Below are 15,242 nucleotides of genomic sequence, written 5' to 3' on the forward strand. Positions count from 1 at the left end.
ATTATTTGATTACAAACATTATTATCAGATATATATATGTATTATCAGGCACGGCTGTTAAGGAATTAAAACCCAAAAATTTAGAAAACACATGAACACCTCTATACGTTCACTTTTTCAGTCAAAACGCGAATTCGAATCTCTTATCAAAATCTAAAAATGCAAATATGTTATAAATCTTATAGTGAAACTATCTGCAAGTTTTCAAATCTTAATTCGCGAAATCAAGGTTTAATTTTGAGGTCAAAGTTTAAATTTTAAAAGTCAACGAAATTGTTTATCGAGAAATTAGTGATCGTTTTAATGTTATTGTTGAAATTAACGATCCATGAAGTTTCTAAACATGATTTAAAACAGGTTTTATGTTATAAGTATTATCTATAACGCGATAAAAATCGAAAATCAAATTTTTTTTTTTGTTTATACTCGTGAATACAGCAGGTCGCTGTTTCCTTTTCATATTTTTTTTCAATTCAATTAAACACTAAATGATTGTAATTGTGTCTATTTTTAATCCTAAATCAATTTACAATTTGTTATTATAATTTACATTAAATCCCTGATCGATTTAGTAATTGGAGAAGAAGATGAATTTAGAATAAAATAGATACGATCTATATATTTATGGAATGGTAATAATTCATAAAAGAACAGACGGATTGATGGTAAAGGGTGTTAGCGGGTATCCAAGAGGTCTTGGGTTCGATCCTTGCTTGGTGCGTTTTTTTTAAAGGGGGGCTCCTAAGGTAGTACACTTGTATTATTTTTTTTATTTTTATTATTATTATTATTATTATTATTATTATTATTATTATTATTATTATTATTATTATTATTATTATTATTATTATTATTATTATTAATATTATTATTATTATTATTATTATTATTATTATTATTATTATTACTGTTGTTGTTATTGTCATTATGATTGTATTATTATTAAAGATTGTTATTAATTAGTTAATATAGATAATAAGGGTAATATTATTATCACTTTTGTTATTATTAATTAATATCACTAGGTACTATTAGTATTATTATTATTATTAATAGTTTTACAAGTATTATTATTATTATGATTATCATTATTGATTATTGATATTACTACAAGTATTATAGTTATCAGTACCATTATTATTACTAACATACGTATTATTATGATTTTAAGTATTATTATGATTATAGATACAACTAAGAATATTAGTGTTATTATTATTCTTATTACTAGTAGTTGTATTATTATTATTATATTAGGATTACTATTATTATTACCATTATGAAAATAACACAAAATAATAATATTTACATTAATATTAGTATTAGTATCGCTTTTGTAACTATTATTATTATTATTATTATTATTATTATTATTATTATTATTATTATTATTATTATTATTATCATTATTATTATTATTATTATTATTATTTTTATTATTATTATTTTTATTATTATTATTATTATTATTATTATTATTAAACAAAAGTATCATTATTAACAATATCATTATTATTATTAATATTATCATTTTTTTAATAAAGTTATTATTATTATTATTAGTAAATCATTAATATCAAAACTATCATTTTTAAACAAATAAATATTTTTGTATATCAAACATACTTAATACATATACTACAAAAATATTAATATTCTATATAACTATATAGGAATCATATTAACATTACTTATATAAAAACTTACATACAACAAATCATATATTTTTTTTTATAATCCTAAATATATATAGATATTAATATAACTATATTAATCACTTTAAAGACATATACAAGATAAATGCATAAAACATATAATTTAAGATATAACATAAAGTATATATTTTTAAATGAAATTTAATATAAATCTTATATAACTATAATATATATATAAATAATATATATTAATAAATGAAATTATGATATTTCTATTATATGTTTTAATAGAAATGCAATTAATATAGGTTCATGAATCCGAGGCCAACCCTGCATTGTTCAATATAGTCATATTATTTTTACTACAAAATACATTAGGTAAGTTTCATTTGCCCTTTTTACCCTTTATATTTTTGGGCTGAAAATACATGCGCAATATTTATAAATGTTTTACAAAATAGACACAACTACGAAAAACTACATTCTATGGTTGAATTATCAAAATCGAATATGCCCCTTTTTATTAAGTCTGGTAATCTAAGAATTAGGGAACAGACACCCTAATTGACGCGAATCCTAAAGATAGATCTATTGGGCCTAACAAACCCCATCCAAAGTACCGGATGTTTTAGTACTTCAAAATTTATATCATATCCGAAGGGTGTCCTGGAATGATGGGGATATTCTTATATATGCATCGTGTTAATGTCGGTTACCAGATGTTCACCATATGAATGATTTTTATCTCTATGTATGGGATGTGTATTGAAATATGAAATCTTGTGGTCTATTAAAATATTGAAATGATTGTTATGATAAACTAATGAACTCACCAACCTTTTGGTTGACACTTTAAAGCATGTTTATTTTCAAGTATGAAAGAAATCTTCCGCTGTGCATTTGCTCATTTTCAAGATATTACTTGGAGTCATTAATGACATATTTTCAAAAGACGTTGCATTCGAGTCGTTGAGTTCATTAAGATTATTATTAAGTCAATTATATTTGGTTGTATTATGATTTGGTATGCATGTCGTCAACTTTCAATGAAATCAAAGTTTGTCTTTTAAAAACAAATGCAATGTTTGTAAAATGTATCATATAAAGGTCAAGTACCTCGCGATGAAATCAATTATTGTGATTCGTTTGTAATCGATGTATACTTCGTCCGGATGGATTAGGACGGGGCATCACAGTTGGTATCAGAGCGGTGGTCTTAGCGAACTAGGTCTTGCATTAGAGTGTCTAACTAGTAGTTGTTTAGATGCATTAGTGAGTCTGGACTTCGACCGTGTCTGCATGTCAAAAGTTTTGCTTATCATTTCTAGTCGAAAATCATCTGCTTATCATTCTTAGGGAATCAATTGCTTATCATTCTTAGTCTAGACATGTCTTACTGCCTCTATTGCATACACAGTGTATAGATAAATTCATATCTTAGCGCACCTGTTATTGTTATCTTTGCCTGACAGCTTCCGTAGATTCCTCCGTAACATATGGGATATTAGCATTATATATGCATATGTAAATTATGTATTGCAGGGTACTAATCTACATCCTATAATCTATTTCTTATCGAAAATCCTTCATCTGATCGTACGAGATGAATCCCTCAACCAGTTCGAATTCCTCGGATTCCGACAGCTATTCCGATATGGAGTTTCACCTAAGTTCCGAAAGCAGTGTCACCAGAATGAATCAACCAATCATCCATCCCCAATTCATCTGATGAGATCGTAGCCTACTTAATCATTGGAGACAAGAAGAAGGTGATCCTTTTCGTCAATCAAATTCACCTCTTGACGAAGAACCTGAAGTTCTTACCATTAAACTAGTTTGAAACACTATTTTCACCCTCATTTCTCGAATATCTCGTCATGATTACATAATATCTCAGATTCTAAACCTTATTCATTCGCTCGTTCCAACCGACAATCATTCCGGACTAATAGCTGAAGTCAACGAGCTTCGCGCCCGAATTGTAGCCTTAGAAAATATGGTGCAAAACGTATCAGCTTCAGCAATATCACCGACACCAACAGTACCACCAACATCAATACTAGTACCACCAACAACTCAAGTATCAACAAAACACGCCTCAACATCTTATTATGTACCTCGAGCATGATCATCATTCTACGAATTGTTCTACATCATCTATCTTCGTTCGATATGGCGATTATGTAATCTCTAATGTTTTAGAGGTTATATATTCTTTTTCTAACGATAAATCAAATGAGTTTAATATCATATTGACTCATTAAATCCATGATTTACATCTGAAGAATATATATATATATATATATATATATATATATATATATATATATATATATATATATATATATATATATATATATATATATATATATATATATATATATATATTTTCTTCATAAAGATTGTAATTAAAAATTCTTTCGTACAAACTGTTAATGGTGAAAATATTTTAACGGGTAGGTAATACCCGAGGAATATTTAGATTTCACATTAATAAGTATACTGTACATTCTTTCAAATCTAATTCAACAGTCATTTACTATCCTATTTACAACCACCGATATACGTTTCCGTTCACCATAGAATAATCCTTTTAATTTAATTTCATATTTAGATTTTGATCTATCAGAATCCAACAAGTGGCATAATGAAGAAAACGTTGGACACAAAAATAAAATTTGTTAGAAACAAACAAATTAACTATGAGAAATTTGGTTAAGAATCTACGCTAACGAAATCCTAGCTAACTGTTAATTCCGTATTTCATTTTAATTATTGCAATTTATTTATCGCAATTTAATTATCGCAATTTACATTCTCGCAATTTTATTTATCGTTATTTAATTTCTGTTATTTATTTTACGCACTTTAAATATCGGGACACGTATACAAGGTTTTGACATATCATATCGACGTATTTATATATATTATTTGGAATAACCATAGACACTCTATATGCAGTAATGATCGAGTTCTCTATATAGGGTTAAGGTTGATTCTATAATAATATATATAATTTGAGTTGTGATCGAGTCTGAGACATGTACACGGGTCACGATGCGTATTAATTAATTCGAATATTATATATTAAACTATATATGAATTATTGAATTGCTAACTGTAGACTATCAACTGAGGACTACCAACATTGGACAATTAAAATGAATTAAAATATTGATTATAACATATGAAACTAAACAATTCTTCAAGTTTGCCACTTGATTTCATTTTAAACCTCATTTGTATCTTGACGATTATAATCTGCGTTCGAACCTTTCATGATTCTTGAAAACACCTCAATCGAGAGAATGAATCAACCGCACTTCATCTATGGAAGAAAAGATTTACGCATATAGTTATGCACCTGTAAAATTCTCAGAACCTGTATAAATGTTTAACACGTATCTGTGCTAGCTTCTTTGGCATTGTTATTTCCGAAAATAACAACGCAATTTCTTTTCAAATTAGCCAATTTTTTCACAGCTCCAGCAAATCAACTTCAAGCTTTCATTCAAATAAGTCTTATTACCACATTAATATATAAGTTTGCCTTTCATCATCGTTACCGAGGAACCGTTTATATTCCACCACATTATCATTAAACTTACCAGCAACTTCACTACTCATTGACTTAAGTCTCTCCGAAGAATCATTATATTTGTTCATTAAAACCCTATCATATACTTATCCGCACCTTATAACGAGAGTTGTCATATCGATTACCGAGAATTAGCAATCAGTATTTTGAATCTCGCAGCATTTCTACATCAATAGTTAAATGTATACATATGACATTTATCTCTTAGAATTATGATCTCTCATTCTGAAATTCTGAAAAGTACTCAGTCACAAATCAATACTCTGAATGTTGAAAAAGCTGAATGAAGCAGCAGAAACCATAGACAACTATAAATGACCTTAATCATCGAAAGTTTGATGATAAAGAATAGTATGTTGGAAAAGTTTAGAAAAGTTGGAACTGAAAAATGGATCGAGAAAACCACGAAGGAGACCAAGGATAAATACAAGGACCATACCATATATTCAAAGAATCCAGGTAATTCTGGATCCGATGAAACCTTCAACGAATATCTTGCTCCATACTCATGTTAAAATCTTGCAAAAAATCTTCCACATCAACCATCGAACTTAGAAATTCCAAAATATCATCATAAATATCTTCGATATTTCTGAAGATATTTTCATAAATATTCTCGTTCGAAATTATTTATCTCTTCGTGCTATCAGTGTTACATCGTATAGAAACTATTAGTTTCTATATTCTGTAAACTTTCGAGCTTAAAATATGAATGTTATTGAAGTAATGTTGGAAACTGATGCATGAGTTAGTATAATATAATGACACTTGATCAACGTGATTATATTACAGTAAGTCATGCTGAGTTTCTAATGAAACGTGATGATTCACAGGCTCTAACGTTATCATGTGCCATGTTACATAACTCTTTTATTCTACTTAACTCCTGAACAAATCAAGAAAATGTATTCTTGATGGTTCTATCTTCCGTGATATTGATAAATTTGAAAATCAAATTGTGCTATCACGTTCCTTCCCACTTAGAACATTATAATCATTCGAAACTCTATATCTACAAATTCTGGACCATTATTCACTTAACTTGAAGTCGGGAAGAGAAAAACAAAAGCATAGAGCTATGAAATATAAGGGAGAATATAAAGCTCGACAACAACACATAAATTACAAACCGTGCATATCAATATGTACTGCCACGTAAAGGCACGGGAAAATTAAAAAAAAACACTATAACCCCAAAGTAATAGTAAAAGTAAATAAAATCCTCCGGTGGTAGATGAAAGAGAAGAATGACAGATATGAAAGTTAAGAGGATATTAAGGATCAGAATGGGATGGAGCATATTAACGAATGCTTTAAAATATGAATCAAGGGAGAAAGAATAGAAGGTGTGTGTGGTTGAAATAAGGAAACAAAGAGGGTGGATTTATAGTAAAATATCAGACAGAGAAATCGAGACAGATTATCGCATTTAATCAAAGCGGATCCTAATTCCCTTGATTACTGAAGAATCAAATCTTATTACGAAAATTTTCTTTAAATCCCTTAAATTCCGGAAAACAATCATAACTACGTCATCTGTTAAAACGAATCTATATTTACTCATTTCATCCTCTTGCGATAGCTTCACTTATACTTTTCGCATAATCAAAGTGTTTTATCTATATTACTCAGTGATGATAAAATTCTATTTATCAACTCATATTCATCATGAAACCATTTTTATTGTTAGCCATGACAACCTCGATCAAATTTCGGGACGAAATTTCTTTAACGGGTAGGTACTGTGATGACCCGAAAATTTCCGATCAAATTTAAACTTTAATCTTTATATGGTTTTGACACGATAAACAAAGTCTGTAATGTTGAGTCTAGAAAATTTTGGAACGATGTTCATATATTCAATTGACTTTTGACTTTGTCTGACGATTCACGAACAATTGATTTGTAAATAAAAATGTATATATATATATATATATATATATAATTTGAAATTATAAAGTATAATTAAATATGAAATAAAATAATTAAGTGTAATTTAAAAATGAAATTATATATAAATATATATGATTATTATATTGTATTATTATACAGGAACTATATATAAATGTATATGGATTCTATAACTAACTATTATTATATATACACTGAATTATATATAAGAAGTATAAAATCATATGTTATTGTATGTAGATATAATTATCAAATGATACATAATTTATAATAGGTAATATTGAAATATTGAATTTAATTACAAGTTACAATATAATTATCAGGTTATTATTACATTCATTATTATCATTATGTATTAATATTTGCAGTAATATCAAGTATTATTAATGTTATTAGATATGAATTTAGATACATATAACCTGTTATAGTAATATTATAATTATTATTAAATTTAACATTTAAAAATTATTATACCTATTATTGTTATCATTAATAATATTGTTATCATTTTAAATTAACATTTTTGATTAAAAGTATTATTATCAATATCATTATTATCTTTATCCTTATTCTTATTATTTATATAATTAATATTATTAAATACCATTAAAAATTAATATCATTTTTATTATTAATATTATTTTGATTCTTAAGCTTATTATTATTATCTCTATTATTATTAATGGTATTTTGTATTATTTAAAAATATTATTAACTATAATATTATTATTAATCTTATATAGGATATATATATATATATATATATATATATATATATATATATATATATATATATATATATATATATATATATATATATATATATATATATATATATATATATATATATATATATATATATATATATATATATATATATAAAGTGTAAGATCGGTAGGAAATCAACAAAATATATTATAATTCAGTTAAATACAAAAAATGTCGAATATCATACTGATACAGATTTGAAAGCTGTTATATTTCAACATCAAAGTTTTCTTTTAACTGTCCTTTTTGTCTGCAAATTAGGTAATCGTGGAAATCAAATTCTTAATGCAAACAAATCAATTTTTCCTATTTCAATTATTTGATTACAAACATTATTATCAAATATATATGTATTATCAGTCACGACTGTTAAGGAATTAAAACCCAAAAATTTAGAAAAACACATGAACACCTCTGTACGTTCACTTTTTCAGTCAAAACGCGAATTCGAATCTCTTGTCAAAATCTAAAAATGCAGATATGTTATAAATCTTATAGTGAAACTATCTGCAAGTTTTCAAATCTTAATTCGCGAAATCAAGGTTTAATTTTGAGGTCAAAGTTTAAATTTTAAAAGTCAACGAAATTGTTCATCGAGAAATTGGTGATCGTTTTGATGTTATTGTTGAAATTAACGATCCATGAAGTTTCTAAACATGATTTAAAAGAGGTTTTATATTATAAGTATTATCTATAACGCGATAAAAATCGAAAATCAAATTTTTTTTTGGTTTATACTCGTGAATACAGCAGGTCGCTGTTTCCTTTTCATATTTTTTTTTTCAATTCAATTAAACACTAAATGATTGTAATTATTTCTATTTTTAATCCTAAATAATTTACAATTTGTTATTACAATTTACATTAAATCCCTGATCGATTTAGTAATTGGAGAAGAAGATGAATATAGAATAAAATAGATACGGTTTATATATTTATGGAATGGTAATAATTCAGAAAAGAACAGACGGATTGATGGTAAAGGGTGTTAGCGGGTATCCAAGAGGTCTTGGGTTCGATCCTTGCTTGGTGCGCTTTTTTTAAAGGGGGGCTCCTAAGGTAGTACACTTGTATTATTTTTTTTATTATTATTATTATTATTATTATTATTATTATTATTATTATTATTATTATTATTATTATTATTATTATTATTATTATTATTATTATTATTATTATTATTATTATTGTTGTTGTTGTTGTTATTGTCATTATGATTGTATTATTATTAAAGATTGTTATTAAATAGTTAATATAGATAATAAGGGTAATATTATTATCACTTTTGTTATTATTAATTAATATCACTAGGTACTATTAGTATTATTATTATTATTATTAATAGTTGTACAAGTATTATTATTATTATGATTATCATTATTGATTATTGATATTACTACAAGTATTATAGTTATCGGTACCATTATTATTACTAACATACGTATTATTATGATTTTAAGTATTATTATGATTATAGATACAAATAAGAATATTAGTATTATTATTATTCTTATTACTAGTAGTTGTTTCGTTATTATTATATTAGAATTACTATTATTATTACCATTATGAAAATAACACAAAATAATAATATTTACATTAATATTAGTATTAGTATCGCTTTTGTAACTACTACTACTATTATTATTATTATTATTATTATTATTATTATTATTATTATTATTATTATTATTATTATTATTATTATTATTGTTATTATTATTATTATTATTATTATTATTATTATTATTATTATTATTATTATTATTAAACAAAAGTATCATTATTAACAATATCATTATTATTATTAATATTATCATTTTTTTAATAAAGTTATTATTATTATTATTATTAGTAAATCATTAATATCAAAACTATCATTTTTAAATAAATAAATATTTTTGTATATCAAACATACTTAATACATATACTACAAAAATATTAATATTCTATATAACTATATATGAATCATATTAACATTACTTATATAAAAACTTACATATAACAAATCAGATATTTTTTTTTATAATCCTAAATATATATAGATATTAATATAACTATATTAATCACTTTAAATACATATACAAGATAAATGCATAAAACTTATAATTTAAGATATAACATAAAGTATATATTTTTAAATGAAATTTAATATAAATCTTATATAACTATAATATATATATAAATAATATATATTAATAAATGAAATTATGATATTTCTATTATATGTTTTAATAGAAATGCAATTAATATAGTTTCGTGAATCCGAGGCCAACCTTGCATTGTTCAATATAGTCATATGTATTTTTACTACAAAATACATTAGGTGAGTTTCATTTGCCCTTTTTACCCTTTATATTTTTGGGCTGAGAATACATGCGCAATATTTATAAATGTTTTACAAAATAGACACAAGTACGAGAAACTACATTCTATGGTTGAATTATCGAAATCGAATATGCCCCTTTTTATTAAATCTGGTAATCTAAGAATTAGGGAACAGACACCCTAATTGACGCGAATCCTAAAGATAGATCTATTGGGCCTAACAAACCCCATCCAAAGTACCGGATGTTTTAATACTTCGAAATTTATATCATATCCGAAGAGTGTCCCGGAATGATGGGGATATTCTTATATATGCATCTTGTTAATGTCGGTTACCAGGTGTTCACCATATGAATGATTTTTATCTCTATGTATGGGATGTGTATTGAAATATGAAATTTTGTGGTCGATTAAAATATTGAAATGATTGTTATGATAAACTAATGAACTCACCAACCTTTTGGTTGACACTTTAAAGCATGTTTATTCTCAGGTATGAAAGAAATCTTCCGCTGTGCATTTGCTCATTTTCAAGATATTACTTGGAGTCATTAATGACATATTTCAAAAGACGTTGCATTCGAGTCGTTGAGTTCATCAAGATTATTATTAAGTTAATTATATTTGGTTGTATTATGAATTGGTATGCATGTCGTCAACTTTCAATGAAATGAAAGTTTGTATTTTAAAAACGAATGCAATGTTTGTAAAATGTATCATATAGAGGTCAAGTACCTCGCGATGAAATCAACTATTGTGATTCATTTGTAATCGATGTGGACTTCGTCCGGATGGATTAGGACGGGGCATCGCAACCGCCGTTGGAATGGTTGACCTCATACGGACTTCAACCGCCCTAGGAATGGTTGAAAGTCCCCAACCGCCCTAGGAATGGCTGGTGTCAAACACAGTGCACATATACAACATATATAGATCACATAGCATGCAACTATCCACCTAGCATGGCAATCACTACACTAAACAGGGTAATCAGTGTAATCTACAGTAGCATGATTTGCTACTTAAACTCTATCCGAAGATTGACCCACTCACCAATTACCAGCAACTGAAGATTCTCAGAGGTATAATCTTTCTGAGTCTTCTCTTTCTCTTTTGCACCTGAGAATATATATAATACAGTCAGTAATTATGTCTTGATATTAAATCAACAACAAGACAACAATGCTATAGATCAACACTTAAACACATAAAACTGGTATGCCAAACGTACGAGTAAGAAACCTCACTCACACGTTTGAGAACACTCAAGCGTGCGGTTGACAACTCACTCGTACGTTTAGTCTATGACTGGACATCCATCAAAGAATTACCTGATTCGTACGGTTCGCCACACGAGTGACCAGTGACTCGCATGAGTCACATCTGAATCGTACGTATCAACTTAACCAAAACAATAGTTCTCCTTAACCCCTCACTCGCACGGTTCATTACACGGTTAACCACCCCAACCGTACGAGTGAAGGCTCACTCGTGCGAGTGCAGAAGAACAGTAACAACAGCTGTTATGACGAGTTTCAACCCCAAAATGCACACATGAAACATCAATACATACTGTAATTTAACACATACAATCACGCATTCATTATATGATAAGTCTACATCACAAAGTTAATCAATAACGACACTCACATGTGTGTAAAATAAGGCATACACCCTAAAAACCCTTTTTATGACCAAAATAAAGATTGATACAGCTTCTTAAAACCTTATCATTGAAAATTACACCTCAAGATGATTCCAACGATAGTTTATTCATCAAAAAGAGAGTTACGGTTTGAAAGTTACGCCCTTTTCAAATTTATCAAAAGCTGACAAGTGCTCAACCGCGTGGCTGAGACCTCAAACGTGTGGTTAAGCCCTCAACCGCGTGGTTGAGCCCTAAAATGCGTTCTCAACCGCGTGGTTGAGCCCTCAAATGCGTGGGAGCTGATGAACAGCTCCACCTCGCTGTTTTTCGCGATTTTGACTCCAAATCTTGATTTTAGTAAGTTCTAACACCAAAACCAATTGAAAAACATCATATAAACTATATAGCAACTATTTCTAATATCAATTAAGCATAACAAATACAAATCATGAAGATTCAAGCTCATATTCTTCAAAAACCCATTTTACACCCAAACCCCAATTCTTAAGAATTAAACCACGAATTCAAGCATGCTAACCTGGATAAATGCTTACAAGGATGAGCTGATTAAGTTACTAAAGCCTCTTGATTCAATTAATCACTTGGATTCAATTAGGGTTTGAGATGGTGTGAAGTTAAGTACGAGCTTGTTTGGGAATGTTCAAGAAATGAAAAGAGTGAAGCAGATTACACTATAAATTGGTTATTAAAACCCATACCCCACAACACACGGGTATTTACCAGTTATCTAATATCTTTCTTACTTAATTTAGCAATCCTAAGGGAGTCCAAATTCAACAAACAGACCATTTCTGTGACCCTTGTCACAAACTGATCTTAACCACATAATCAATTAATAATAAACATATTATTAAAATAAAAGCATATTTTAAACACAAATATAAACCTAAGGGTAATTAAGTAATCTTACTTTTAACCCCGGTTTCAGTCTGTTACATATCCACCCCTTAAAGAGATTCCGTCCTCGGAATCTGGTCTTGGTCAAACAGATGAGGGTAACGGGTCTTCAACAACTCTTCCATCTCCCACGTTAAGTTAGACCCTAAGCTGTGTTTCCATTCTACCAAAACCATTGGGATCTCTTTCTTTCTTAACTTAGTAACCTTTCTATCGACCACTCGAATTAGCTCCTCAACCAACTTGTTACCCAAATCAACTTTAAGATCCTTAATTGGCAAAATTTGTGTTTCATCGTCCACCTTACAATTACGTAAGTAACACACATTGAAGGTATTATGAATACCAGCTAACTCTGGTGGAAGATCCAGTACCACTGTTTGATCATTCAGAATTTCACTAATTGGAAACGGCCCAACATACCTTGGCGCAAGCTTACCACGTTTACCAAATCTGATAACCCCTTTCCACGGTGAAACCTTAAGATATACACGATCACCCACATTAAAAGTTATCGAACGTCTACGCGGATCTGCATACATCTTTTTTCTATCTCTGGCAGCTTTTAACTTTTCTCGCGCATTAGCAACTTTTTCGGCTGTCATTTGAACAATTTCGGGACCAGCAAACTGTTTCTCTCTAGCTTCTAACCAATAAGTCGGAGTTTTGTAACGACGGCCGTACAACATTTCGTAAGGCGGAATTCCTATGCTCGAATGATAAGAATTATTATACGCGATACAAATGTGTATCCCACGAACCACCATATTCTAATACACATGCTCTCAACATATCTTCTAGCGTCTGTATCGTTCGTTCACTCTGACCATCTGTCTGAGGATGATAAGTTGTACTCAGATTCACACGTATACCCAGATTTTGTTGTAGACTGTTCCAGAAGTTCCATACAGATCTAGAATCCCTATATGATACAATTGATAATGGCACACCATGACGACTAACTATCTCTTTCACATATAAATTAGCAAGTTCACTTAATGATGCTATCTCACGAGTAGCAAGAAAATGAGAATTCTTGGTCAAACGATCAATTATTACCAAATCATATCGTGTTTTCTCTGAGTTCTAGGTAATTTTGTCACAAAATCCATCGTGATATGCTCCCATTTCCACTCTGGAATCTGTAACTGACGCAACAAACCATACTATTTCTGGTGTTCTGCCTTCAGTTGCGCGCAAATATGACACTTTTCAACAAAACGAGTGATGTTTGTTTTCATAGTCGGCCACCAATACAATGATTTCAAATCATGATACATCTTATTACTGCCTAGATGTGCTGTCAATATGGATTTGTGAGCTTCAGTTATGATCAAATCTCTCAAGTCTCCAAGCATAGTCACCCAAATACGGTTATTTAAGGTCTTAAGTCTACGAGAATCATCAATTAGGTTAAACTTTCGTTTAGTCATAAGTTCAGATTTAATATGTTCATACTCTAAAGCACAGGCTTGAACAGTTTGTAATTGATCGATCAAATCTGAAGTTATACTCAAACGCAGAAATTTCACATTCTCATCAGACTTTTTATGACTTAGTGCATCTGCTACGACATTTGTTTTACCCAGATGATACTTGATTTCACAATCGTAGTCTTTAATCAGCTCTTGCCACCGTCTTTGATGCATATTCAATTCTTTCTGAGAGAAAATATATTGCAGACTCTTGTGATCTGTACATATTACACAATGTGTCCCATATAAATAATGTCTCCATAGCTTCAGGGCAAACACTACGGCAGCCATTTCTAAATCATGTACAGGATAATTTCCTTCATGAACTTTCAACTGTCGCAAGGCGTAAGCAATCACCTTGTCTCTCTGCATCAATACACAACCCAACCCGGCGAAGGACGCATCACAATAGACTACGAAGTCATCTAAACCTTCTGGTAATGCTAACACTGGAGCCTGACACAATAACTGTTTCAAAGTCTGAAAAGCCTTCTCTTGATCATCACCCCACCGAAAGGCTATGTCTTTTCGAGTCAACTTAGTTAACTGACCCGCTATTTTCGAGAAATCTTTTATTAACCTTCAGTAATAATCAGCTAATCCCAGATAACTCTTAATTTCTGTCAGATTTCTTGGCGATTTCCAATTTCATAACCGCATCAATCTTTGATGGATCAACTTTTATACCCTCGACACAAATTACATGACCCATAAACTGCACTTCTCTCAGCCAGAAGTCACACTTAGAAAATTTTGCAAATAACTGTTCATGTTTCAACAAATTCAAGACCTGTCTTAATTGTTCAACGTGCTTGACCTCTGTCTTTGAATACACTAATATGTTGTCTATAAACACAATCACGAATTTATCTAGAAACGGACGACACACCCTATTCATCAGATCCATGAAGACTGTTGGCGCGTTTGTTAACCCAAACGAC

This window comes from Rutidosis leptorrhynchoides, chromosome 7 (genome assembly GCF_046630445.1).
Source record: "Rutidosis leptorrhynchoides isolate AG116_Rl617_1_P2 chromosome 7, CSIRO_AGI_Rlap_v1, whole genome shotgun sequence".
NCBI lineage: Eukaryota > Viridiplantae > Streptophyta > Magnoliopsida > Asterales > Asteraceae > Rutidosis > Rutidosis leptorrhynchoides.